We start from the raw sequence: 27,146 nt of genomic DNA on the forward strand, positions 1-27,146 counted from the left end.
CTAAGACTGCAGAAAACATCATTAAAGTGATGGTAATTACCACATTATGGTGCAGCCAATTGACAAATACAGATTTTGATAGAAAGTTACTACAATGAGGTGAGTAATACAGCCTTTGTTTTACATAATTCTATCTCGCTATTGGTAAAGCAGCGATTTCCTTTTTGCTCCAAACCACAATGAGTTATGTTTAGACTACAGGACCTATACATACAGTGAAGAAAATTGGCACATAAGCAAAGCCAGCATTTTTCAGCGAAGTGCGTGAGAAAGATTGCCGTCTGCCCAACAGAAAACACGCTGGGTATTTTATAAAATCCTCATTGATGAACTGTTTAAGTTTGTTCCATCAGGAGTTGGAATCTGCTTAAAAATGGATGAAGCTATTTTTTTTCAAAGAAAATAATTATGACTGGTTGTCTAATATTGATGTTGCTATAAATCCTTGCTGCCAGCTTGAAAGGATATCAAGTTGGTGCTTTGTGCACTGTTTCCGACTGAAGCTCATTGAGGGACCAGCTAATATATGCCGCCAGTGCATTCATTTAAATCTTGCAGTGATCAAATCCTTTCTATTCTAGTACAAAGTATGTTTTGGTCCACTACGAAAGCCATTATTACTTACTGCAGACTCTCTTCCTAAACATCATTCCTAGTGAGCACACTTTATTAAAATTGCTGAGAGGCATGATTAGCTTTTAGGTTTCCGTTTAAAAGTAAATGACCTCATGCTACAGTTGTAAGCACGATAACGTGCATTTCAATTTAACATTTTTAGAAAAAGTTTGCCTTTATTTTACAAAGAATGGGGCGGATTCTGGCTAGGTGAGAACACTGAGGAATGCAATGAATCGTAGAAGTTTACAGCACAGAAGGAGGCCATTCAGCCTATCTGGCTCCTTTGCTAGAACAATTCAAGACAAGTTCATATTGCCTTGCGTGCCCCTCCTATCTTCCTCTGCTTCAAATATATATCTCCATTTCCCTTAAAAGCTGCAATGGTGTGACCTCAACTATTCCCCGAGGCTAAACACTTCATGCTCCATTGTAGTGTGCAGACCCGATTATCCATTGTACATGCAAAGGCAATATTAGAAAGCTCCCTTCCTGGCTAACTTGGTCAATACACTGCCCAGTGTAATATTGAATCATACTAAACTCAAAAGGGCTACAATTTGCTCAAGCTAGAGAAGAGAGGCGAGAAAAATGAGCCATTGTTCCTGTTCAAGCAACGCCTCAATTTCAAAATTCTCATCCTTGTGTTCAAATCCCTCCATGGCCTCGCCCCTCCCTATCTCTGTAATCACCAGCCTCACAACCTCCCCCTGAGATGTCTGCGCTCCTCTAATTCAGCCCTCCTGAGCATCCCTGATTATGATCGCTCAACCATTGGTGGCCAAGCTTTCTGTTGCCGAGGCTCCAAGCTCTGGAACTCCCTGCCTAAACCTCTCCGGCTCTCTACCTCTCGTTCCTCTTCAAGATGTTCCTGAAAACATACCTCTTTGACCAAGCTTTTGGTCACCTGCCTTGATTTCTCCTTATGTGGCTCGTATGACTTTTAAAAATCTCATAACGCTCCTGTGAAGCGCCACGGGACGTTTCACTATGTTAAAGGCGCTATATAAATACACGTTGTTGTTGTTCTCACCTCTGTCAAACAAACCACCAAGTCATAACTTGACTGATTGTGAGAAGGTATCATGCTGACAGATTTCTCATGTACGTCCTCCATGACCTGATGCCCTCAATATGGCTGTGGTGATGAAAACACTGATAGCCACCTCTTCCCAGAATCTGCATTTGTAAAAGAAATTCTGGAGAGAAATGCAATGACAACTATTGGGATTTATCTCCTACGGTTCCATAATACAGAACGTTGCTCTGTGGTCTGTTCTACAATACGCACTGAGGAAATGAACTGACTGCTGTTAGGAAAACATGAATTCATCAGAAGATTTTTTTTTTCAACACAATGAAAGTTTGAGACTACCATTATCTACCTTAGCACATGCAAAATGCATTGTGTCCTAGTGAATGCAACTAAAGATTAAATGGAATAACTAAAGGAGAACCTTATTGTACAGTATGCTGTATGTGGTCTGAATGCATCTATATTGGAATTGATATTATGCAGTGGACCGCCTCTAAGGGTGGTTATTCCGAAACTACTGTATCTAACCTGAAAGGATTACTGTATGTATTACATCTTTGAGGATGTATCGAGCAGGGTGGATAAGGGGGAACCGGTAGATGTGGTGTATTTGGATTTCCAGAAGGCATTTGATAAGGTGCCACATAAAAGGTTACTGCAGAAGATAAAAGTTCACTGGGTTGGGGGTAGTATATTAGCATGGATAGAGGATTGGCTAACTAACAGAAAACAGAGAGTCGGAATAAATGGGTAATTTTCCGGTTAGCAAACAGTAACTATTGGGGTGCTGCAGGGATCAGTGCTGGAGCCTCAACTATTTACTATTTACAATCTATATTAATGACTTGGATGAAGGGACTGAGTGTAATGTAGCCAAGTTTGCTGATAATATACAGATGGATGAGGAGGACACACACAATCTGCAAAGGGATATAGACAGGCTAATTGAATGGGCAAAAATTTGGCACATGGAGTATAATGTGGGAAAATGTGAGGTTATCCACTTTGGCAGAAAAATAGAAAAGCAAATTATAATTTAAATGGAGAAAAATTGCCAAGTGCTGCAGTACAGAGGGACCTGGGGTTCCTTGTGCATGAAACACAAAAAGTTAGTATGCAGGTACAACAAGTAATCAGGAAGACAAATGGAATGTTGGCCTTTATTGTAAGGGGGATAGAGTATAGAAGCAGAGAAGTCTTGCTGCAATTGTACAGGGTATTGGTGAAGTCACACCTTGAGTACTGCGTACAGTTTTGGTCTTCGTATTTAAGGAAGGATATACTTGCATTGGAGGCTTTTCATAGAAGGTTCACTAGGTTGATTCCGGGGTTGACTTATAAAGATAGGTTGAGTAGGTTGGGTCGATACTCATTGGCGTTCAGAAGAATGAAAGATGATCTTATCGAAATATATAAGATAATTAGGGGGCTCGACAAAGTGAATGCATAGAGGATATTTCCAATCATAGGCAAAACTAAAAGTAGGGGGCAGAGTCTCAGAATATGGGGCCGCCCTTTTAAAACTGTGATGAGAAGGAACTTCTTCTCTCGGTGGGTTGTAAATCCGTGGATTCTCTGCCCCAGAGAGCTGTGGAGGCTGGGTCATTGAATTTATTTTAGGCGGAGATAGACAGATTTTTGAGCAATAGGGGAATAAAGGGTAATGGGGAGCGGGCAGGGAGGTGGAGCTGAGTCCATGATCAGATCAGCCATGATCTTATTAAATGGCAGAGCAGGCTCGAGGGGCCAGGTGGACTACTCCTGCTCCTATTTCTTATGTTCTTATGTTCTTATGTGTATTTGATGCATTTTTTAAAGTCTGTTTTTCAGTTTAGAAAAAATGTAGGGACAGCAAAGGAGATACTCAGACAAATGTAGTTCATTTTAAATTGACCCTCTTCAGTGTTAGATTCAGCTTAGCACTCATTGTGAGGTAATCTTTGAGCTACAGGGCATCTATCAGATGGAACCACATAGTGAACGACTGTTGACTGAAGGACACCTTCAGAGATCCAGGGAGAGGTGTATGCTGCAAGTCACAGTGACCCACTAATCTATGATTGGGAGCAGCTTCCACGCTAACCTTGGAAGATGTCCGGTCCCTGTATGCCTTTCCCAGTAGGATTCAGGCAGCAAAAACATGTCAGCCTGAACATGCTTTCCTGAGAGCAGCATCTGTGACTCACGTAAGATGAGGATTATCGATCAAAGTGAGCATCAACTGGAAAAATGAAAAGGATCTCTGACTCAGTAGTGGGTCTTCTTGGATTGTCTGGGGCAGTATTCTTGTTGCACCTCATCGATACTGGATAGTTCCAGGCATTCCTTCAGCATCCTGCGTTGGCGGTTGGATTCCTCTTTGTACTATCTTCTCCATTCTTCCCCTGTCCCCTCACTCTTACAACCACACTCTCAAACTCGACTCTTTCTCGCCCTTCTAAACATTTGGTTCCTCATTTTTGCATCCTATATTCTCTTCTCCCTCCTCTAATCCCTGACTGCTTGTGGACTAATCCAAGTGGAAGGTATCAAGGGAATGTTAGCACGGTGGTTCTGTTATTGGGCTAGTAATTCAGAGGCCTGGAGTAATAATCTGTAAACATGGGTTCAAATGGCAGCTGTGGAATTTTAATTTAGTTAATTAAATAAATGTATTAATTAAATAAAAATCTAGTGTCATTGACCATGAAACTACTGGATTGTCGTTAAAAAAAACCCATCTGATTCACTAATGCCCTTTAAGGAAGAAAATCTGCCATCCTTACCCGGTGTGGCCTATATGTGACTCCAGAGCCACTGCAATGTGGTTGACTCTGAATTGCCCTCAGTTGTATCATAAACCGCGAGGGAAATAATAAGAATAAAACTGGATAGACCACTCAGCACCGGCTTCCAACATGACAATGACACACCCAGCCCAGTCGACCCTGCAAAGTCCTCCTCATTGACATCTGTGGACTTGTGTCAAAATTGGGAGCGATGTCCCACAGACTAGTCAAGTCATACCTTTAAGCCAATGTTCCAGACTCCTCCATCACCATTCCAAGTTATGTACTGTCCCATTGGCAAGACAGGTCCTACAGAGATGGAGGCACAGTGGTGTACCATTGGGAGGGAGTGGCCCTGGGAGTCCTCAACATTGACTCCAGACCCATGAAATCTCATGGCAAGAGATCAAGCATGGGCAAAGAAACCTCCTGCTAATTACCAGCTACCGACCTCCCCCAGCTACTGAATCAGTACTCCTCCACGTTGAACACCACTTGGAAGAAGCACTGAGGGTAGCAAGGGCACAGAATGTACTCTGGGTGGGGGGTGGGGAACTTCAATGTCCATCACTAAGGGCCCAAATTTCCCCAGAAGTTGCTCTGTTTTTTTTGGAGCAACTTGATTTTTCTGGAATATCTTAAAAATCCCCATTCTGCACATTTAATATGCGCCAGTGTAAGTGAGTTAGTTAGGATTTTTTTTAGTTTAGTTTTTTTTTCAAAAGGGGGCGTTGCCAGCCACTTACGCCTGTTTTGGCCATTTAGGTCACTTTGCTCCAAACTAACTTAGGCCAGTGTATGTGGCCACTTGTGGCCGCACAGAAAACCCTTGCGGAGAGTTAAGAAATCAGCGCAGGTAGCCAGAGATGCGGGGCGAAGGGAAGTGAGAGGACCTTGCAAAGCACTAAACACCTTCAGAACAACATTAAAGAAGCATAAAAACCATCAATAATAAATAAAAAATAAATAAACAAAAAATAAAAAATTAAAACTTAAGTCACCAAGGACTCAAGGCTGGGCCAAACAACATACATTAGTTCACACAGATTGGCTATCCTATCAACATTAAATGAAAACTATCTTTTATAGTCTAAAATGCTCTGTCCATTTCAACATCTAGTTAAACGACGGATTGACCTGACAGTTTCTCACTGAAATTAAGCAGCATCAATGCCAGCATGTCTTTGGACTAGCTATGACCTCCATCTCTGGATAGCATATTAACGTTTCAGATCACCACTAGCCTCGCTCTATGCTGCTAGCTTACTGTTATGAAAGTTCAGAATTTAACATTACAGAAATATGTTTAACTGCATCAGAACTGGAATTTTCTTTAAAGACAAAATGCTACCCCTCCCACCCGGCTTTTAAAAAAAGTTCCTTGTACACAAGTCCCAACGGCTCGTGTATGCAACTATGCACACTCTGCTAAGCGATCCACTGTGGTTGCTGGTGCTTCTAAACAACAGGATTCCATGAACTCCGTGGGAACCTGTCTGACAGACATGCCACTCCTGCTAGCACCCCTAACTTACTTCAACCATGGCTCTGTGTTGTGCAGCATAGTTTACCAGTGCAGTGCTGTTGAAGAGTATAGGGTCGTCCTTTCAGCCAGGTATAAGGGCAGCGAGCATCGGGTCATCCCTTCGGCCAGGGATAGGGGCAGTGCGCATCAGGTCAGGCCTCACTGGGAGGGCGAGGTGCTACTGCGCATGCGCGCAGACTCCACTGCGCATGCACGCAGCTGCCAGCACTGTCTTCAGCGCAGGACTGTAGCTCCACCCCCACACTGCTTTTGCCATGCCACGCCAAGGTCGACAAAGGTCCACGGAATGGGGAGAATACCGAGGTAAACTTTCGGCGCCGCTTTTGGAGTACAAAGTTGCCGCACCTCAGGCAAGTGCGCCATTTTATCCGGAGGGTCAAATTTTAGCCTGAAGAGTGATTTGGTAGCACCACTATTACCGAGCTGGTCGAGTCCTGAAGGACATAGCTGCCAGACTGGGACTGCGGCAGGTGGTGAGAGGACCAACACGAGGGAAAAACCTATTTGACCTCGTCCTCACCAATCTACCTGTTGCAGATGCATCTGTCCTCAACAGCATTTGTTGCAGTGACCAATGCATGGTCATTATGCAAACAAAGTCCTGTTTTCAACACTCCGTCGTATTGTGTCGCACTACCACCATGCTAAATAGGATAGATTCCAAACAGATCTAGCAACTCAAAATTGAAATGTGCACCACCACAATCTGTAACCTCATGACCCGTCATGTCCCTCACTCTACTATTACTATCAAGCTAGGGGACCAACCCTTGTTCAATGAGGAGTGCAGAAGAGCATGCCAGGAGCAGTACAAAGAATACCTAAAAATGAGGTACCAATCTGGTGAAAATACAACACAGGACTACATACATGCTAATCAGTGGAAGCAGTATGCAATAGACAGAGCTAAGTGATCCCACAACCAACGAACCAGATTAAACCTCTGCCACATCCAGTCAGGAATGGTGGTGGACAATGAAACAACTAAGATGAGGAGGATGAGGCTCCGTGCCTATCCCCATCCTCAATGATGGCGGAGCCCAGCATGTGAGTTCAAAAGACAAGGCCCTTGCAACCATCTTCAGCCAGAAGTGCCGAGTGGTTAATCCATCTCGGCCTCCTCCTGAGGTCCCACCATCACAGAAGCCAGTCTTCAGTCAATTCGATTCACTCCAGGTGATATCAACCAGTGTCTGAGTGCACTGGATACAGCAAAGGCTGTGGGCCCCGACAACCTCCTGTCTATAGTGCTGAAGACTAATGCTCCAGAACTAGCCACGCCTCTAGCCAAGCTGTTCCAGTACAGCTACAACATTGCCATCTACCCGACAATGTGGAAAACTGGCCAGGTATGTCCTGTCCACAAAAAGTAGGACAAATCCATCTGGCCAATTACTGCCCCCTCAGTCTACTCTCAATCATCAGCAAAGTGAAGGAAGGTGTCGTCAACAGTGCTATTAAGCAGCACATACTCACCAATAACCTGCTCATCAATGTTCAGTTTGGGTTCCGGCAGGATCACTCAGCTCCAGACCTCATGACAGTTTTGGCCCAAACATGGACAAAAGAGCTGAATTCCAGAGGTGAGGTGAGAGTGACAGCACTTGACATCAAGGCAGCCCTAGTAAAATTGAAATCAATGGGATTCAAGGGAAAACTCTCCACTGGCTGGAGTTCCCCTCCAAGTTACACACCATCCCGACTTGGAAGTATATTGCAATTCCTTCATCAGCGCTGGGTCAAAATCCTGGAACTCCCCAACAGCTCTGTGGGAGTACCTTCACCACATGGCCTGCAGCGGTTCAAGAAGTGTCACCACCACCTTCTTAAGGGCAATTAGGCCTGGGCAATAAATGCTGGCCTTGCCAGTGATGCCCACATCCTGTGAATGAATTAAAAAAAAATATAGTTCCTGAAACCATTGGACAGGTTAGGTGAGTGGGCAAATGCATGGCAGATGCAGTATAATGTGGATAAATGTGAGGTTATCCACTTTGGTGGCAAAAACACGAAGGCAGAATATTATCTGAATGGCGGCAGATTAGGAAAAGGGGAGGTGCAACGAGACCTGGATGTCATGGTACATCAGTCATTGAAGGTTGGCATGCAGGTACAGCAGGCGGTGAAGAAGGCAAATGGCATGTTGGCCTTCATAGCTAGAGGATTTGAATATAGGAGCAGGGATGTCTTGCTGCAGTTGGATAGAGCCTTGGTGAGGCCACACCTAGAATATTGTGTTCAGCTTTGGTTCCTAATCTGAGGAAGGATGTTCTTGCTATTGAGGGAGTACAGCGAAGGTTCACCAGACTGATTCCCGGGATGGCTGGACTGACATATGAGGAGAGATTGGATCGACTGGGCTTGTATCCACTGGATTTTAGAAGAATAAGAGGGGATCTCATAGAAACATATAAAATTCTGACGGGATTGGACAGGTTAGAGGCAGGAAGAATGTTCCCGTTGCTGCGGAGTTTCAGAACCAGGGGTCACAGTCTAAGAATAAGGGGTAAGCCATTTAGGACTGAGATGAGGAGAAACTTCTTCACTCAGGGAGTGTTTAACCTGTGGAATTCTCTACCGCAGAAAGTTGTTGAGGCCAGTTCATTCGGTATGTTCAAAAGGGAGTTAGATATGGCCCTTATGGCCAAAGAGATCAAGGGGTATGGGGAGAAAGCAGGAAAGGGGTACTGAGGTTGAATGATCAGCCATGATCTTATTGAATGGCGGTGCAGGCTCGAAGGGCCAAATTGCCTGCTCCTGCACCTAATTTCTATGTTTCTATGTTTCTAAACTTTGAGAAGCTGCCCCATCAGTAGGTGAAAATCCTGCACTGCCAACTTGCTGCTGGATTGATGTTTTTACCGTGTTGTTGTAACCTGGGGGGAGAGGGGCACTAGCACTGAGACCATTGTTAGACCATGTGGCAGAATGTGTGGGATCTTCCAGATATCTCATATTACAATGGCGATAGTCCTTATGCTTGCTTACTCTTCTTTTCATCAATCTCATAACATGAAGAAAGTACAACTTACAGTTGCCTCTGAGAACCCATAAACTGCAGCCATCACATCCACTCTTGCATCTTCCTTGAGCCTGCATGTCAGCGTTCAAGGCACCTCCTCAAATCTTGACTCGGTCTTGTTCTACCTACAGTCACATGGCCTGCTGGCTAGCTGGGCTCCCTCCTGAATGTAGCTACATGGTAAAGATGCCGATTCATTACCAAATGTACAGTGTAACCTTGCCAGGCCTTTATTCTGTCGATGAGGCAGCTTTCCAAAGGGCACCAATAGCTTCAGGCCTGTGTGATCTTTCCTTATCTTTTGTTCCTCACTAAAACCAAAGGAGCGAATTCCCATCGTCCACCCTAACAGCAACAGAACTCCCCCACTCCGAGAAACAGGTAAATGATGTTTACGACATTTTCCCAGGCTTTCTATAACTCTTCCACCGAAGTTACAGCGAGCGAGCGAGAGAATGCCAGTGGAAATTCACCCCCTTGCATTTCTTTACGATTCTTCCATCGTCTCATTTGCCTCTTGCATTCTTTACTTCAACTTCCTGACCCAAAGAAGGTGCATGCTTCACCGTTTGTTCTGAAGACTTTGATGTTCATCTTAGCATCTTTGATCATCTGGCTTTCATCTTCCGTGACTAAAACGAATCCCTCACTTGCACCAAAATCCATTTGTTGTCTCCATCACTCTCCTAACCTTGAAAACTCTCACGGGCATTTGTTTTGCTCTCAGCATACTGATTGCATTGTAAATCAGTTTTATTTCTCGTCTCACCTGTTTTGTTTTGCACACTCATAAGAGCACAAAGCTTTACTGACAGCACATTTGAGGAGCTTAGACACAACCGAGCCGTCAATCAAAAGAAGAGGGCTGAATTACTCAATAACCCCATATATTGTGCTTTTATTCAGCTGTGACATATGCAAATTGAAACTCTTGGGTAATAATCTTTGTAGATGGGATACTGAAATGGAGAAATTTAGTTACAGGTTAGAAGGTCAACTCAGGTAAGAAAAGAGTCCAACGGGCATGAGAGGCAATCGCTCCATGGTCTCCACAACCCTCTGTGGTTGAAGGGATGTGCAAACGAAGGTGTTTGAAGTAAAGTGCTAGATAAACAATGAGGCCCGCTGTTAATTATGTCACACTGCGATATATGGGCATGACTGTTAATTACTTCACAGTGATATCATAGAACGGCACAACACAGGAGGAGGCCATTCAGCACACCAGGCCAGTGCTGGCTGTTTGATAGAGCTATCCAATTAATCCCACTCCCCTGCTATTTCCCCATAACTCTGTAAATGTTTTCCATTGATCCAATTCTCTTTTACATATCACTATTGAATCTGCTTCCACCAACCTTTCAGGCAGCGCATTCTAGATCGCAACAACTCGCTGAGTAAAGAAATGTTTCCTCATGTCGTCTCTGGCTCTTTTGTCAATCACCATAAATCTGTGTCCTCTGGTTACTGACCCTTCTGCCACAGTTTCTCCTTATTTACTCTATTAAAACCATCCATGGTTTTGAACACCTCCATCAAATCTCCTCTTAGTCTGCTCTGTTCGAAGGAGAACAACCCCAGCTTTGTCAGTCTCTCCACATAACTTAAGTCCCACATCCCTGGTACCATTCTAGTAAGTCTCTTCTGCACCCTCTCAAAGGCCTTGACCTCCTTGCAGCTGCCCACATGTGAACACAATACTCCAGTTGAGGGCTAACCAGTGTTTTAGAAAAGTTTAGCATAACTCCCATGATTTTGTACTCTTTTCCTCTATTAATACAGCCAAGAAATCCAAATGTTTTTTAACAGCCTTCCCAATTTGTCCTGCCACTTTCAAAGATTTGTGTACATACACTCCCAAGTCTCTTTGTTCCTGCATCTTTGTTCCTGCATTCACTTTCATATTATACCATTTAGTTCATGTTGCCTCTCCGAATTATTTGTATCAAAATGCATCACTTCATAATTCTCTGTGTTAAATTTCATCTGCCATGTGTCTGCCCATTTCACCAGTCTCTCGATGTCCTCCTGAAGTCTGTTTCTATCCACCTCATTGGTTACTATATTTCTGAGTTTTGTATCATCTGCAAATGTTGAAATTATGCCCTGTATGCCCAAGTCCAGGGGCTAGATTTTATACTTTTGTGCATATCGCCCAAAAATGGGCCTTATTTCCAGCGTGGGCGGTAAAAATGGGTTTTCAGATCACCGGCTTCTCGCCCATTCTCAAAGCACCTCGTCTTCATTTTTTAAATTGGGCGTTACCGCGAGCGATATGAAATGGGTGGTAGCGTTAAATCTCGCTGACCTTCTGCCGTAAAGTATCACCGTCTTTGGCAACGGCAAGGCAACGCTCGATTCCCACGATTCAGAAGGTCAAGGGTCATCATGACTTGCGCAGAAGAGGAGACAGAGAGAGAGGGAGCTGAGAGCAACTGAAAGCGTGTGTGGCTGTGGTGTGTGCTTGATTGGCTGTTGTGGGAGGCACGAGGGAGATTCTCCAGCAGCAAAAATCCCACTAACCCCCAAGAACATAGTTGGCACCGAGTTTTTGTCTAACAAATAAGATATAACATGGAAGGGATGGTGGAGGACCTGGAGCTGGTAGCCAGGAACACTGGTGGCAGAGGGCTCCCAGTGGTCCCGGAGGGCGGCACTGCACCCCCATTGCCAACACATGAGAGCCAGGAGCAACATCTTGCTTCTGGCTTTGAACATGTTCCCACCTCAGGATCACCCTCTCCCGTATCAGTCCAAGCAGCTGTTCAGCCATCATTCCCCCCCCCCACCCCCCCGCCACCGCAATGAAGCATCGCCCTGAGGAGCTCTTCGGCCAGGCAGCTTGGAGTCAGGAGGGGAAGGAGAAGGGTCAGAGGTGGGGAGGAGAAGCCGGTGGGGGGGGGGCACGCGGGGTGGTGGGGGCGGGGGGTGGAAGGGATGGTTTTTACAGAAATACTGATGATTTCAGACAACTGTTCAGTTTAAATGTTTTTTACTTAACAAAACCTTGTTGCACATTGGCTCAGATATGTGCACCGTTACACGCTGGTGATTCCTTAACATCAAAGGTTATAATTGCATTTAACTTCAATCAACTTAAACTTTAACTGTCACCGAGGTGATGCCCACCATTGCTGTATGACCTGCACAACCAGCAGTGTGTCAGCCTTGTAAATAACACCAACGTTCTTTCAGGCAAAGCGCTCATTGATGAGCTCCTGGCGTAAGGCTCTTGCAGCTATCATGCCACCATAGGCTCTTTCATATGGCCTACAGGGGGGTGTGGGGATGGCTTCAGCATCAGCCTGATTGTTTGGGCCGATGTCAGTGTCCGCCTCCTCGTCCTTCTCTTCCTCTCTCTGGTGAGGTGGACTGTCAGATTCATCAGGCAATTCTTGTCCCCTCCTGATAGCCAAATTGTGCAGCATGGAGCACACCACCAGGAATTGAGCTACCTGCTGAGGGTGGTATTGGAGCTCGCCTCCCGAGTGGTCCAGACATCTAAAGCGCTGCTTAAGCACTCCAATGGTTTTCTCCATGATATTGCAAGTGGCTCTGTGGCTCTCATTGTATCGCCTCTCGGCTTTGGTGTGGGTGTCACGCAGGGGGGCCATCAGCCAGGTGGCGAGGGCATATCCTTTGTCACCAAGCATCCAGCATTGACTTTGTGGCTGATTGTTAAACAAGTCAGATACAGTGCTCTCACGCAGAATGTGAACATCATGGATGCTGCCTAGAAATTTAGCATTCACTGTCAATATAATTTGCTGGTGGTCGACAACAAGTTGGACATTCAGGGAGTGGAATCCCTTGCGGTTCCTGAAAACCTCTGCATCCTGAAAAGGTGCTCGCATCGCGATGTGCGTATAGTCTATTGCTCCCTGCACCTTGGGGAAGTTTGCAATTCTGGAGAATCCTAGAGCCCTCTCACTCTGTGCCTCTCTGGTCATAGGGAAGCTGATCAAGTCCCTCCTGTGTGCGTACAGGGCTTCAGTGACTGTCTAATGCAGCAATGTGTGGCATGCTGAGACAGTCCGCAAATGTCGCCAGCTGTGGCCTGAAATGAACCCGACGTGTAGAACAACAGCGGTGACTTTGACCTCAATGGACAGTGCAGTACAGATGGTGCTGGCAGGCTGCAGATCTCCCCTTATGAGCTGGCATACCTCAGTGATAACCTCTTTGTGGAAACGCAGTCTCCGAAGGCAGATGGTGTCGGGCAAGTCGAGGTAAGACTGCTTCTCCTTGTACTTGCGGGGGGGTGTAACGTCTGGTTCTCCTCATCAGTCTGGCACATCTTACATTGGGCACATGATGCTGTGGAGCGTACCTTCGGCCATCTCGAGTCTGTTGCATGTATTTGGTCACCAAGGGAGGGTGAGAAAGGACAGGCCCCATTGCAGTAGCTCTCTGTTTTCCACCGATTGGTCACAAAGGATGAATGTCCCGACGAAGGCACCTATTCAATTCCAATCGGTCACTGTATGGTCAAGATGTTTGTACAGATGTTCACATCAACTCCAACGACCTCCAGAGTGCATCTGAACTCCCCCAAGGTTAAAGGATGCGACATGTGATGTAAAACATGGTGTCTATAACGCTTTGATTAGTTCCAGTTAGTTCCACTTTTTCTGGCCGTTTTTTTGGGCGAGCGATATTGTGGGCAATATGTGTGTGAGGTGGTGAAAGTGACGCTGGGTGATCCCATGGCCGCTAGTTTCGGCAAATATGATCTTTACGACAAAACAAAGTGGCCGGGCGGTATTATTGAATCTCGTCGTTAATTCCATGCGGAAAGTAACGCTGGGTGATATTATGGCCGTTGATTTCGCCCATTCTGATGATTCCACCCAAAAAAAGTGGGCGGGCGGCATTATTTTTTCCTGGAGTTACTCACATGGGGAAAGTAACGCTCGGCGATAAGTTTTCAAAAAATGCCCGACAGTTTCCATTTTGTGGCTAAATGAACGATATATGGACGTTTTACATCATTTCAGCGGCATAATGGACGTTAAGTGGGCGTTAAGCATGCAAAAAAAGTGGAAAATCTAACCCCAGGTCATTTATATATATAAAAAAGAGCAGTCCTAATATACAGCCATGGAGAACACCTCCATTTAGTTCCCCGCAGTCTGAAACATAGCCGTTGATCACAACTCTCTGCTTTCTGTCCCTTAGACAATTTTGTATCCGATGTAACTATTTATACTGCACTTTTTTTGCCAGACAGGCGGCTGTCCAGCCTCCCTCCCGCCGCCCCCCCTCCCACCCCCCATCCCCTGGCCCCGCCCGTACCGCAATTTTTTGACCGACAGGTGACAAGCCCCACCCCCTGTCAAGCTCCACCCACCCCATCCCTCGGCCCGAATCATTCCATGCACGTGGTGCTGAGAAGCAGGTCCTGGGCCTGAGAGCGAGAGAGAGGCTGAGGGGAGAGAGAGGCTGAGGGGAGAGAGAGGCTGGAGGGAGAGTGAGAGAGGCTGGGGGAGAGTGGGAGGCTGGGGGAGAGTGAGAGAGGCGGGGGGAGAGTGAGAGAGGCTGGAGGGAGAGTGAGAGAGACTGGAGGGAGAGTGAGAGAGGCTGGAGGGAGAGTGAGAGAGGCTGGAGGGAGAGTGAGAGAGGCTGGAGGGAGAGTGAAAGGCTGAGGAGAGAGTGAGAGAGGCTGGGGGGAGAGTGAGAGAGGTTGGCGGAGAGTGAGAGGCTGGGGGGAGAGTGAGAGAGGCTAGGCGGAGAGTGAGAGAGGCTCGGGGAGAGTGAGAGGCTTGGGGGAGAGTGAGAGAGGCTGGGGGAGAGTGAGAGAGGCTGGGGGGAGAGTGAGAGAAAGGTTGGGGGAGAGAGAGAGAGGCTGGGGGGAGAGTGAGAGTGAGGCTGGGAGAGAGTGAAAGAGGCTGGGGGGAGAGTGAGAGAAAGGCTGGGGGAGAGTGAGAGAGACTGGGGGAGAATGAGAGAGGCTGGGGGGGAGAGAGAGGCTGGGGGGGAGAGACGGGCTGGGGGGGGCGAGGGTGAGGCTGGGCGGAGAGAGAGAAGCTGCGGGGGAGAGGCTGGGGGAGAAAGAGAGAGGCTGGGGGAGAGAGAGGCTGAGGGTGAAGAGACTGGGGGGGAGGGAGAGGTTGGAGGGGAGAGAGAGAGAGAGAGACACGGGTGAGGGTGGCGGTGCGGGGGACGGGCGGGAGAGACACGGGTGGGGGGAAGACAGATCACGTTCTTCCAACGCCCTACAAGGGACATCGTTGGAGTGGATGATATCCAGAAGTCATAACTGTCACTATTCACTTCATACCGAATAAACCTCTTAACAATCCGTACACAATGCCTGCCCCATCTATGATGGGTGGGAGGGGGAAGGGTGCACTTGCGCTAGGGTAAGGCACTTTGGCTGGGGGAGGCATGCACTTGGACTGGGGTAAGGCACTTTGGCTGAGGGAGGCATACACTTGGACTGGGGTAAGGCACTTTGGCTGGCCCTTGCTGTCTTCTGAGGAGCTATGTCCTCTGTCGCTTCAGTAAGTCAAAGTGAATCGAGTTACAATTTGCAAAATCAGTGAGACCTTGGGATGGGCGGTTCCAGTTACACATTCCAGTGAAATTTCAGGGTTTGGCTTATCCTCCAAGGGGACCAATCATCGACAAAGGGTGGAGCATGGTAACCATTTTAGCAGTACAAATAAGTACGTCCTTTTGTATCATGTTGCCACTGTCCCTTTAATCCCATGGGCTCTAATTTTGCTAACGTCTATTATGTGGCACTTTGTCAAATGCCTTTTGAAAGTCCATACACACAACATCAACCACATTACCCTTATCAACCCTCGATATATGAGTAGAGGTGCCAATGACCTTACACTGTCCACCCAAGATGGTTGCCGGTGACAGCCATATTTGTCTGAATAATTTCATCAGAAGAGTTTTTTTGTGTAAAGTTCAATCAAACACAGAACCTAAAGCATTGTAGAGGTCATTTTATGAGTCCTTACTGGTCAAACATCACGGGTGTGCACCCAAATTCCAGAGATGCACTGTAAGGGGACATGGCTGCTTGCCAGCAGCATGGATTCATGGAATGCCACCCTCTGTCTATAGAATTGGTTCAATTCAACTCTAAAGGGTTAAATTAAGAGGACAGGTTACATAAACTTGGTTTGTATTCCACTAAGTATAGGAGATTGTATAGAGGATCTCTTTTTTTCTCTCTCTCTCCTAAACCAATCATTCTATCCCGCTCTTTATTTATCTTTCTGTATCTGATTTGACTGAAATTCGCTCTATTTCTTTCTCCATCGTTCCTCTGTTTCTTTCTCAATTTTTAAATGTCACGGGTTAAGGAGACAGACGGTTGGTCCTGCCGTTCACCGAGGTCCCAGATGCCCTGTTGCCCTCGCCGTGCCGTTATCAGCTCGCACTTCGCACAAATTTGTTTCAAGCTGAAGGGTGAGGAAAACGTCTAAATAACGGGGCACGCCATGAGATGACCCGCTGCAGCAAATTCTGGGCCAATTTCTCACTCCAATCATTCAGTGACCCTGCCCAGTCCTTTTGCACCTGTTCTCTGAGGTATTGGGCAGTAATATTCATCATCCTTCATACAAGTATCCAATACTGAGAGATTTATTAATATTCAAAATATATTTTTTTAAACTGATTCAACAACAGGAGGAAATAAAGATGGATAATCTAAATTGATGTACACAGTCTGATTGAATGGGACAGAGTTTTATCTAATTGAAGGTTTAGACTGGTTTTCTTTTTCAGAAATCAACAATGTTTTGCACTAATACAGTGCCCTCATTAATTATTTGTGCTATGTCTTGTGAATCTGCCTTTAATTAAAAAAAACATGTAATGCAGTAAGCCACTTGTGAGATGGAGAGACGGTGCTAATTGGAGCTAGTGGGTATTCAGCTGCCCAAAGTCTAGTAGTACTCAGTACAATGCATTTGAACTGCATGAATATAATTAATTACTAGCCCAGACTGCATTAGTCAGAGTCTGTGTCATTCTTTGTCTCCTTATTGTGAATTCTGCAAGAGTGCCACTGAAAGTTTCCTGGTATTAAAAGTCAGGGTGATTCAATACATGCCAGTTCAACTCGAAGAAAAGATATGGAAATAGTTGAGCCAAGTTGAATAAATACTGGAAGGGAAAAAAATCACAGGGCAATGAGGAAAGAGCACAGGAATAGGTCTAATTGGATAGCTCTTTCAAAGAGCCGGTATAGGCACTGTGCAGTCTCATAGAAACATAGAAAATAGGTGCAGGAGTAGGCCATTCAGCCCTTCTAGCCTGCACCGCCATTCAATGAGTTCATGGCTGAACATGCAACTTCAGTACCCCATTTCTGCTTTCTCGCCATACCCCTTGATCCCCCGAGTAGTAAGGACTACATCTAACTCCTTTTTGAATATATTTAGTGAATTGGCCTCAATTACTTTCTGTGGTAGAGAATTCCACAGGTTCACCACTCTCTGGGTGAAGAAGTTTCTCCTCATCTCGGTCCTAAATGGCTTACCCCTTATCCTTAGACTGTGACCCCTGGTTCTGGACTTCCCCAACATTGGGAACATTCTTCCTGCATCTAACCTGTCTAAACCCGTCAGAATTTTAAACGTTTCCATGAGGTCCCCTCTCATTCTTCTGAACTCCAGTGGATACAAGCCCAGTTGATCCAGTCTTTCTTGATAGGTCAGTCCCATCATCCTGGGAATCAGTCTGGTGAATCTTCGCTGCACTCCCTCAATAGCAAGAATGTCCTTCCTCAAGTTAGGAGACCAAAACTGTACACAATACTCCAGGTGTGGCCTCACCAAGGCCCTGTACAACTGTAGCAACACCTCCCTGCCCCTATACTCAAATCCCCTCGCTATGAAGGCCAACATGCCATTTGCTTTCTTAACCGCCTGCTGTACCTGCATGCCAACCTTCAATGACTGATGATTCTAAGAAGCTTTGAAAACTGCATAACCATTTTAAATTTTGTAGCTATTAAAAAGCCTATAAGAAATGGATATTTGTGTAAAACCAACCATGGAAGTATATTTTGGTGAGAATGCTATTAGGATGTCATTATCACTGTACCAGTACTCCAATTAGAGGGCTCAACATTTATTTATTCAGCATGCGTTCTTGAGGCTTATTGCCAACAAGTTCTAAGATGAGGAGAAATGTCTTCTCTCAGAGGGTTGTAAATCTGTGGAATTCTCTACCCCAGAGAGCTGTGGCAGCTGGGTCGTTGAATATATTTAAGGTGAAGATAGACAAATTTTTGAGCGATAAAGGAGTAAAGGGTTATGGGGAGCGGGCAGGGAAGTGGAGCTGAATCCATGATCATATCAGCCATGATCTTATTGAATGGCGGAGCAGACTCGAGGGGCCGTATGGCCCATTCCTATTTCTTATGTTCGACATCCCTGACTTTCCGTTAGCTGCTTTCCAGCTTGTGTGGTATCAGCTTGTTGTAAAAAATGTGTTTTTCCCCATTACAGGCATAACGTCTCAAATCCGGAAACCTCGGGACCGAGACCATGCTGATTTTCGGATTTTTCCGGATTTTGGACAAGAAAATCAAGAGCAGTACATATGCTACCAAGACAGACAAAGTATTAATGGTGGCGTGGGTCAGGTCGGGTCGGGCCGGGTCGAGGATCATTCGGCAAGGCTCGGACCGATCGCACGTCATTTAAAACATAGCGGCAAAGCCGATAACTAGTCTGGCCCACTGGTTTTTGGACAATAATTCTGGATTTTATTTCACTGAATATCAAATGGGATTTTCTCAAAAATGTCTGATTTTTGGACAGCCGGATTTGAAACGTATCTGTGTTAATTTGGCCTGTGCGAACAGAAAGCTTCACATCATACCATAAGTGAGAGTGTCTTCTGAAGGTGTTCTCAGGCAGGGCTCTTTATGTTATCCAAGATTGAAATGACATGCCCTGGCACACACTGTGATTGAATGTGGATCCCTTGGTGACTCACATATTACCACTGGCTAACATAACTAATTAAGGGTTGCTTTGCTTGAATGTCATTGTTGATGTAACAAGGAGAAACGAGAATGAAGCCAGAATTGCAGGACTGGATGCAGAACAAATGAGTTGTCCCCACTCTAAAATGGTTCAAATGTTGATTTTTTTTTTGTTGAACAGAAGAAGCTCAAGATCAGCTTGCACTTGAAATAGAAATTCAATTCATATAAGTAGCTCAAAATAAAATCAATACTGCATTGCGGAACCTTGATAAAGGTGAAGCTAGGTGCTTAGATCAATAAGCAACAATTTTAATCAGCAAAACAAAAAATGCACCCTTACCCTCTGTTGAAAGTGAAGGATGCTGATGATGGAAAGGGACGATTGTTCTACTTTTGAACCCAGTGTTGCCAAGTCAGTTACAGGGTGGTGTGTCTTCCAGGTAAGGCTGCCTGTACTCTGTCCCAATGTCAGAACAGTCCCCCTGCCGTTCTATGGCCGGAATCTTGCAGCCCTGCCCGTGTGGGTTTGGAAGCGGGCCTGCTGTCAAAATGGCCCTGATTGACAGCGGGTCGGTATCCCGCTTGAAACCTGCCTCCGTGTCAGTTTCTCAGCTGTCAGGTCTGCGTGCGGATTGCACACCCGACACCAAACGGCAGGCCACTTCATTAAGATACTTAATAGGTAGTTTAGTGCAATGTAAGAAGATTAAAAAGAGGCACTTACAATTTTACCAAATTTTCACAGGTTTGTTGTCCTTCAGGGAACACGCCAGGTAAGTATGTTGGGTTCTCAGCGACTCTCTATTGCTTTGGCAAGTTGACATCTGCGGAAGTGCTATAAAAGCTACCATTTCACAGCTGTTCACTTTCCAATGCCAGAAGATGAAACCTTCAGGATTTGAAAGAAATCTTGAACTCTCTATTCACTGTCACCTCCTTGGAGCAACCTCTCTCACCATTGACAGATCGTTTCTGTCATTTCAACATCACCTGCCATCTATTCCAGCAACATCGTAGCCCTTGACAAAACCTCACCTTGGTCCTCAGCCCCAACACCAACATCACCAGCCACATCAGCATCACTAAAAACAGCACCAACCTTCTCCGCAATCACGTGATGCTGCACAGGACACAGGGCATCAGCACCTGACCACATTGCTACCCGGGAGGTCAGGGATGGCCTCACCATGGCCAGCTTTACTTCACTTGACACTGTGCACCCTGGCTGACACATGATGTGCCAGGTTAGCACCACCCACGCTAGTTCCATAAAGCATCCCTGCAATGTCCAAGCCATTCCTTTCACACGCATCACCACTGTGCAGGGTACCCATATGTATGACCATTCACTACAACTCAATGAGCCACTTCCAAAGATGTACACAAATCTGTCCAAGAACACTTTAGTGTTCAAAATAAAGATTTCAATGTTTGACAACACATTAGCAGAAAGTCTACATAAACGTTGACAAAAACATCCAATTGCCTACCCTTGTATTAGTTGGTATGATTGGACAAGGATGAGGGTGAGTGTGAGAGATAGCTAGTGAGATGGGGATGTGATAATGTAGATAAAGAGAGAGATGGGTGAAGGTGCAAGATCAGTTGGTGTGAGTAAGGATGTGCAGGAGTAGGGTAGGGAAGGCAGAGTGATGGGGATATGATGGGAGGCACAACAGGATGAGGTTGAGTGTGGCTTTGCAGGACATTTCGTGATCTACCGAGATCATTGAATGGTTTGCGCCACTGCAGCCATGACCTCCTGACGACATCCTTGCTTGTGCCCTCCTCAGCAATGTGCAACCAGGCTGCCTGGTCTCCTGGGGAAGTCTCTTCCACTCATGGGAAGGGAATAGAGCCTCCCTGCGTGTTGTTACTCCCTCCAGAAGTATGTGGAGGGAGTCATGGGAAAACGTGGGTGCAGCCGTGCACCTTTGTGCAGTGCTTGTCAGTGTTTGCAACACCTCAATGCTGCAGAACACTGACAGCACAACTGTCAAAATCAATGTGGGCATGGTCCCTTTAAGGAAACCGGCTGATGACGTGCCATCAAATGACAACATCAGACCCGCTTCCTGTTAATTGGCCGGAAACCTCCCCATGGTGGGCTTAACACACCCCATTAATGGACGGTTGCTGTCAGCGAGCGGGTTGGAGCTGTGAGCACGTCCCCGCACACCACCGATACCACCCGCACCCAACCGTTGGGGAAATCGCTGCCTATCTGTGTGATAGCTCCAGTCCCCATTCTGTTATGGTCTCTCTTGAGTGAGTTTTAAAAAAAATACATTTAATACAAAGAAAGGTTGTCGAGTTGATCATGAAATGTCAGAGATTGGAGTCAGCAAGAACAGTCCAATGATGCAGTTGTACTCCACTCACAAAACAAAGCCCAAGTGACCGTGTAACTCCAGATCTGACTCCAATACAACTGGATGTGCGAGCTCCTGAGGGAAACTGGTGTCAAACTGGGTTCATCATCGAATCACAGAATGATACTGTTGTATATGCAGACTATAGATATACTCTCTGTGTAGTCACTGTATAGTTGCATAAGATGGAGACTTGTTTACCTGATGTACTATCAATAAGGTTTACACTGTGTACATACTATGCTGGCACCACTAGAGGGTGCAACTGGTGGAGGCCAGGGTTTCCTGCCCTGGTGGCAGGGGCTATAAAAACAGAGCCACCATGTGGCTGCCTCACTCTGCAGTTTGAAATAAAGGACCAAGGTCACTACAGTTTGAGTACAACACATTGCCTCGTGGAGTCATTCATAAGTACATTACAAACATAATAGATACAGCACAGAAGGAGGCCACTCGGCCCATCGAGCCTGTCCCAGCTCTTCGAAAAAGCTATCCAATTAGTCCCCCTCCCCTGCTATTTTCCCATTGCCCTGTCAAGGGTTTGATATGACCTTCTGGGCACTTTATAAAATTAAGCAGAGGTGTGTTTTTGTTTTTGAAAATGCAGGCACCCCCAGCATTTAAAATTCACCAACTTGGAGCAGAGCTCTGTGCGTGTTTGTAGGGAGTTTGATTCTGAGCCCAGTGGCATAACTCACCCACTGCTAGGCTGGGGTCGATTCTCAGACTGTATACGAAATGCCTAAGTTGCATCATTTACTTTTCGTAAAGGTTAAGTTGCTCTGATGTCATAAAGACTTCCCTCTCAGTTAAAAACAGCAAGAATAGCACAACTCCTTTTCCCACAACTGATTTATTTTCACTTATTGATTCATTACTTTGTTTTGAAGGGCAATAATTGTCTCTCAAAATTTCCTTTAATCCATTCTGAAACAGTGCACTTTGCATGAGCACTATTCAATGCTCCTGCCTAATAATCTCAGCCTGAGGCATTGGACTTTAACCAGTGTGGTCAGCTTTTTGATGCCTTGAGGTTTCCGTAATAATGGATTTTATTACTTCATTACAACATTACGAGACTTATGATCTAGATACGAGTACATTTTGAAGCTTAATCTTTTAACACTTATGGATTCAGCTTTGCTAATTTATTTCAGTCAATGCTTAGAAATTGAACTCCAAAAGATCAAAGAATTTAAATTCCTGTCTTTGTTCATGTTGCTTAAAAAGTAGAGAGGAATAAAAAGTGGATTAATTTTAAATCTATTGTAATAGATTTTAAACCGAAGCACCATCTGCCTGTTGAGGTGATATAAAGGATCCCATCATGGCACGAATGGAAGAAGAGCAGGGAATTCTCTCCGTGTGTTTCTAAATTGTTCTTAGGATGTGTGGGTATATCAGTCAAGATGTTAATTTTTAAATGAACAAGGGATGAAAGATTATTGAATTTCATTGAGGGGAAATTTGAAACTGCAATATTTGGATCCTTTCATGGGGGCTGTACTGGCACTGGACCTCACGTTCCAGCGCCAACATTGGAGGCAACTGAGGCACAGAGAAAGGCAGCAAAATAAGCCAGAGGGAGGAGGGCCAATAAGGCTCTCAACAGGAGGATTTACCCTCCCAGGGTATTCCGGCAGCATCAATTTCACCGAGGAAAAGTGTGTGCGAAGGCTGCACTTCAGCAAGGACGTAGTCACAGAGCTCTGCCACAGCCTGCGATGAGACCTCGAGCCTCAGACCAGGTGAGGACGGCTCTCTCAGTGGCAGTCAAGGTCACCATCACACTCAATTTCTATGCCAGTGGATCCTTCCTGAGTGCAACAGGAAACATCTCCAACATCTCCCAGTTTGCCGTCCATTGCTGCTTCTGCGAGGTCACAGATGGTCTTTACAGAAGGAGGGATAAAGTTTTGTCCCCATCACCAGACCGGAGCAGCACGAGTGTGCATGTGGCTTTGCCAGGATAGTGGGCTTCACCATGGTGCAGGGCACCATTGACTGCACCCACGTCACTTTGCGAGCACCGCACAACAATCCTGAGGTATTCCGTAACCGCAAAGGCTACCACTCTCTGAATGTACAGCTGGTGTGCGACCTTACACACACCGAATCTTCACCGTCAATGCCCGTTATCCTGGCAGCTGCCACGATGTCATCATCCTGTGCCAGACCAGTGTGCCAACACTGTTCCAGCCACCACATCAAGCTCACGACTTGCTGCTCAGAGCTAAGGGTTATCTGCTCTCTACTTGGCTCATGACTCCCCTCCGCAACCTCAATATTCCTGCCCAGCACTCAAATAATGAGAGCCATGCTGCCACCAGAAACATCATTGAGCAGACCATCGGAGTGCTCAAGCAACGGTTCTGCTGCCTTGACCGCTGGGGAGGAGTTCTCCAGTACTCGCCTGAGCGGGTGTCCATTTTCATTGGCATCTGCTGCATGTTGCACAACTTGGCCATCATGCCATTGCCACCAGGCATAGCTCCTCCACCTCAGGAGGAGAAGGAGGATGAAAACGAGGAGGATCAGGAGGAGGAAGAGGAAGAGGAGGAGGACGAGGAGCAGGAGGAACAGCGCCAGGAACAGCAGCGAAAGAGGAGGCGGGCACTCAATCGGCCCCTTGCAAGGGCGGTCCGCGACCGTCTCATTAGCCTTCAGTGCCAATGAATTCTAGGCCACTTTGTGATTGCTCTGCACGTTCCCATCATTACATCAATTTCTCATTCCATACCACAGCACCAAAACTGAAATGAGAGACAGCATCAAATATGCAACATTCCAATTAAACTTTTATCCGAAAACATTAACATAAGAACATAAGAACATAAGAATTAGGAACAGGAGTAGGCCATCTAGCCCCTCGAGCCTGCTCCGCCATTCAATAAGATCATGGCTGATCTGGTCGTGGACTCAGCTCCACTTACCCGCCCTCTCCCCATAACCCTTAATTCCCTTATTGCTTAAAAATCTATCTATCTTTGACTTGAAAACATTCAATGAGCCAGCCTCAACTGCTTCCTTGGCAGAGAATTCCACAGATTCACAACCCTCTGGGAGAAGAAATTCTTTCTTAACTCGGTTTTAAATTGGCTCCTCCGTATTTTGAGGCTGTGCCCCCTAGTTCTAGTCTCCCCCACCAATGGAAACAACCTCTCTGCCTCTATCTTGTCTATCCCTTTCATGATTTTAAATGTTTCTATAAGATCACCCCTCATCCTTCTGAACTCCAAGGAGTAAAGACCCAGTCTACTCAATCTATCATCATAAGTTAACCCCCTTATTTCTCGAATCAGCCTAGTGAATCGTCTCTGTACCCCCTCCAAAGCTAGTATATCCTTCCTTAAGTAAGGTGACCAAAACTGCACGCAGTACTCCAGGTGCGGCCTTACCAATACTTTATACAGTTGCAGCAACACCTCCCTGCTTTTGTACTCCATCCCTTTCGCAATGAAGGCCAACATTCCATTTGCCTTCCTGATTACCTGCTGCACCTGCAAACTAACCTTTTGGGATTCATGCACAAGGACCCCAGGTCCCTCTGCAACACAGCATGTTGTAATTTCTCCCCATTCAAATAATATCCACTTTTACTGTTTTTTTTCCCAAGGTGGATGACCTCACACTTTCCAACATTGTATTCCATCTGCCAAACCTTAGCCCATTCGCTTAACCTATCCAAATCTCCTTGCAGCCTCTCTGAGTCCTCTACACAACCCGCTTTCCCACTAATCTTAGTGTCATCTGCAAATTTTGTTGCACTACACTCTGTCCCCTCCTCTAGATCATCTATGTATATTGTAAATAGTTGTGGTCCCAGCACTGATCCCTGTGGCACACCACTAACCACCGATTTCCAACCGGAAAAGGACCCATTTATCCCAACTCTCTGCTTTCTGTTCGCCAGCCAATTCTCTATCCATGCTAATACATTTCCTCTGACTCCGCGTACCTTTATCTTCTGCAGTAACCTTTTGTGTGGCACTTTATCGAATGCCTTTTGGAAATCTAAATACACCACATCCATCGGTACACCTCTATCCACCATGCTCGTTATATCCTCAAAGAATTCCAGTAAGTTAGTTAAACATGATTTCCCTTTCATGAATCCATGCTGCGTCTGCTTGATTGCATTATTCCTATCCAGATGTCCTGCTATTTCTTCCTTAATGATAGTTTCAAGCATTTTCCCCACTACAGATGTTAAACTAACCGGCCTATAGTTACCTGCCTTTTGCCTGCCCCCTTTTTAAACAGAGGCATTACATTAGCTGCTCTCCAATCCGCTGGTACCTCCCCAGAGTCCAGAGAATTTTGGTAGATTATAACAAATGCATCTGCTATAACTTCCGCCATCTCTTTTAATACCCTGGGATGCATTTCATCAGGACCAGGGGACTTGTCTACCTTCAATCCCATTAGCCTGTCCAGCACTACCTCCCTAGTGATAGTGATCATCTCAAGGTCCTCCCTTCCCATATTCCTCTGACCAGCAATTTTTGGCATGGTTTTTGTGTCTTCCACTGTGAAGACGGAAGCAAAATAATTGTTTAAGGTCTCAGCCATTTCCACATTTCCCATTATTAAATCTCTCTTTTCATCTTCTAAGGGACCAACATTTACTTTAGTCACTCTTTTCCGTTTTATATATCTGTAAAAGCTTTTACTATCTGTTTTTATGTTTTGCGCAAGTTTACCTTCGTAATCTATCTTCCCTTTCTTTATTGCTTTTTTAGTCATTCTTTGCTGTTGCTTAAAATCTTCCCAATCCTCTAGTTTCCCACTAACCTTGGCCACCTTATACGCATTGGTTTTTGATTTGATACTTTCTTTTATTTCCTTGTTTATCCACGGTTGGTTATCTCTTCTCTTGCCGCCCTTCTTTTTCACTGGAATATATTTTTGTTGCGCATTATGAAAGAGCTCCTTAAAAGTCCTCCACTGTTCCTCAATTGTGCCACCGTTTAGTCATTGTTTCCAGTCTACTTTAGCCAACTCTGCCCTCATCCCACTGTAGTCCCCTTTGTTTAAGCATAGTACTCTCGTTTCTGACACAACTTCCTCATCCTCAATCTGTATTACAAATTCAACCATATTGTGATCACTCATTCCGAGAGAATCTTTTACGAGGAGATCGTTTATTTTTCCTGTCTCGTTACACAGGACCAGATCCAAAATGGCTTGCTCCCTTGTAGGCTCTGTTACATACTGTTCTAAGAAACAATCCCGTATGCATTCTATGAATTCCTCCTCCCTGCGATTTGATTTGACCAATCGATATGTAGGTTAAAATCCCCCATAACTACTGCCGTTCCTTTTTCACATGCATCCATTATTCCCTTGATTATTGCCCGCCCCACCATATTTGGGGGCCTATAAACTACGCCGACCAGTGACTTTTTCCCCTTACTATCTCTAATCTCCACCCACAATGATTCAACATTTTGTTCATTGGAGCCAATATCATCCCTCACAACTGCCCTGATATCATCCCTTATTAACAGAGCTACCCCACCTCCCTTCCCTTCCTGCCTATCTTTCCGAATCGTCAGATACCCCTGTACGATTAATTCCCAGTCCTGGCCACCTTGCAACCATGTCTCTGTAATGGCCACCAAATCATATCCATTTGTAATGATTTGTGCCATCAACTCATTTACTTTATTTCTAATGCTGCGTGCATTTAGGCAGAGTGTTTTCATCCAAGTTTTTAAACCATGATTTTTAGTTTTTACCCCTCCTGCAGCCCTTTTATATTCAGTGGCCCTTTTTGTTTCTTGCCTTTGGTTTCTCTGCCCTCCACTTTTACTCATTTCT

This window comes from Pristiophorus japonicus, chromosome 16, assembly GCF_044704955.1.
Source record: "Pristiophorus japonicus isolate sPriJap1 chromosome 16, sPriJap1.hap1, whole genome shotgun sequence".
NCBI classification, from domain to species: Eukaryota; Metazoa; Chordata; class Chondrichthyes; family Pristiophoridae; genus Pristiophorus; species Pristiophorus japonicus.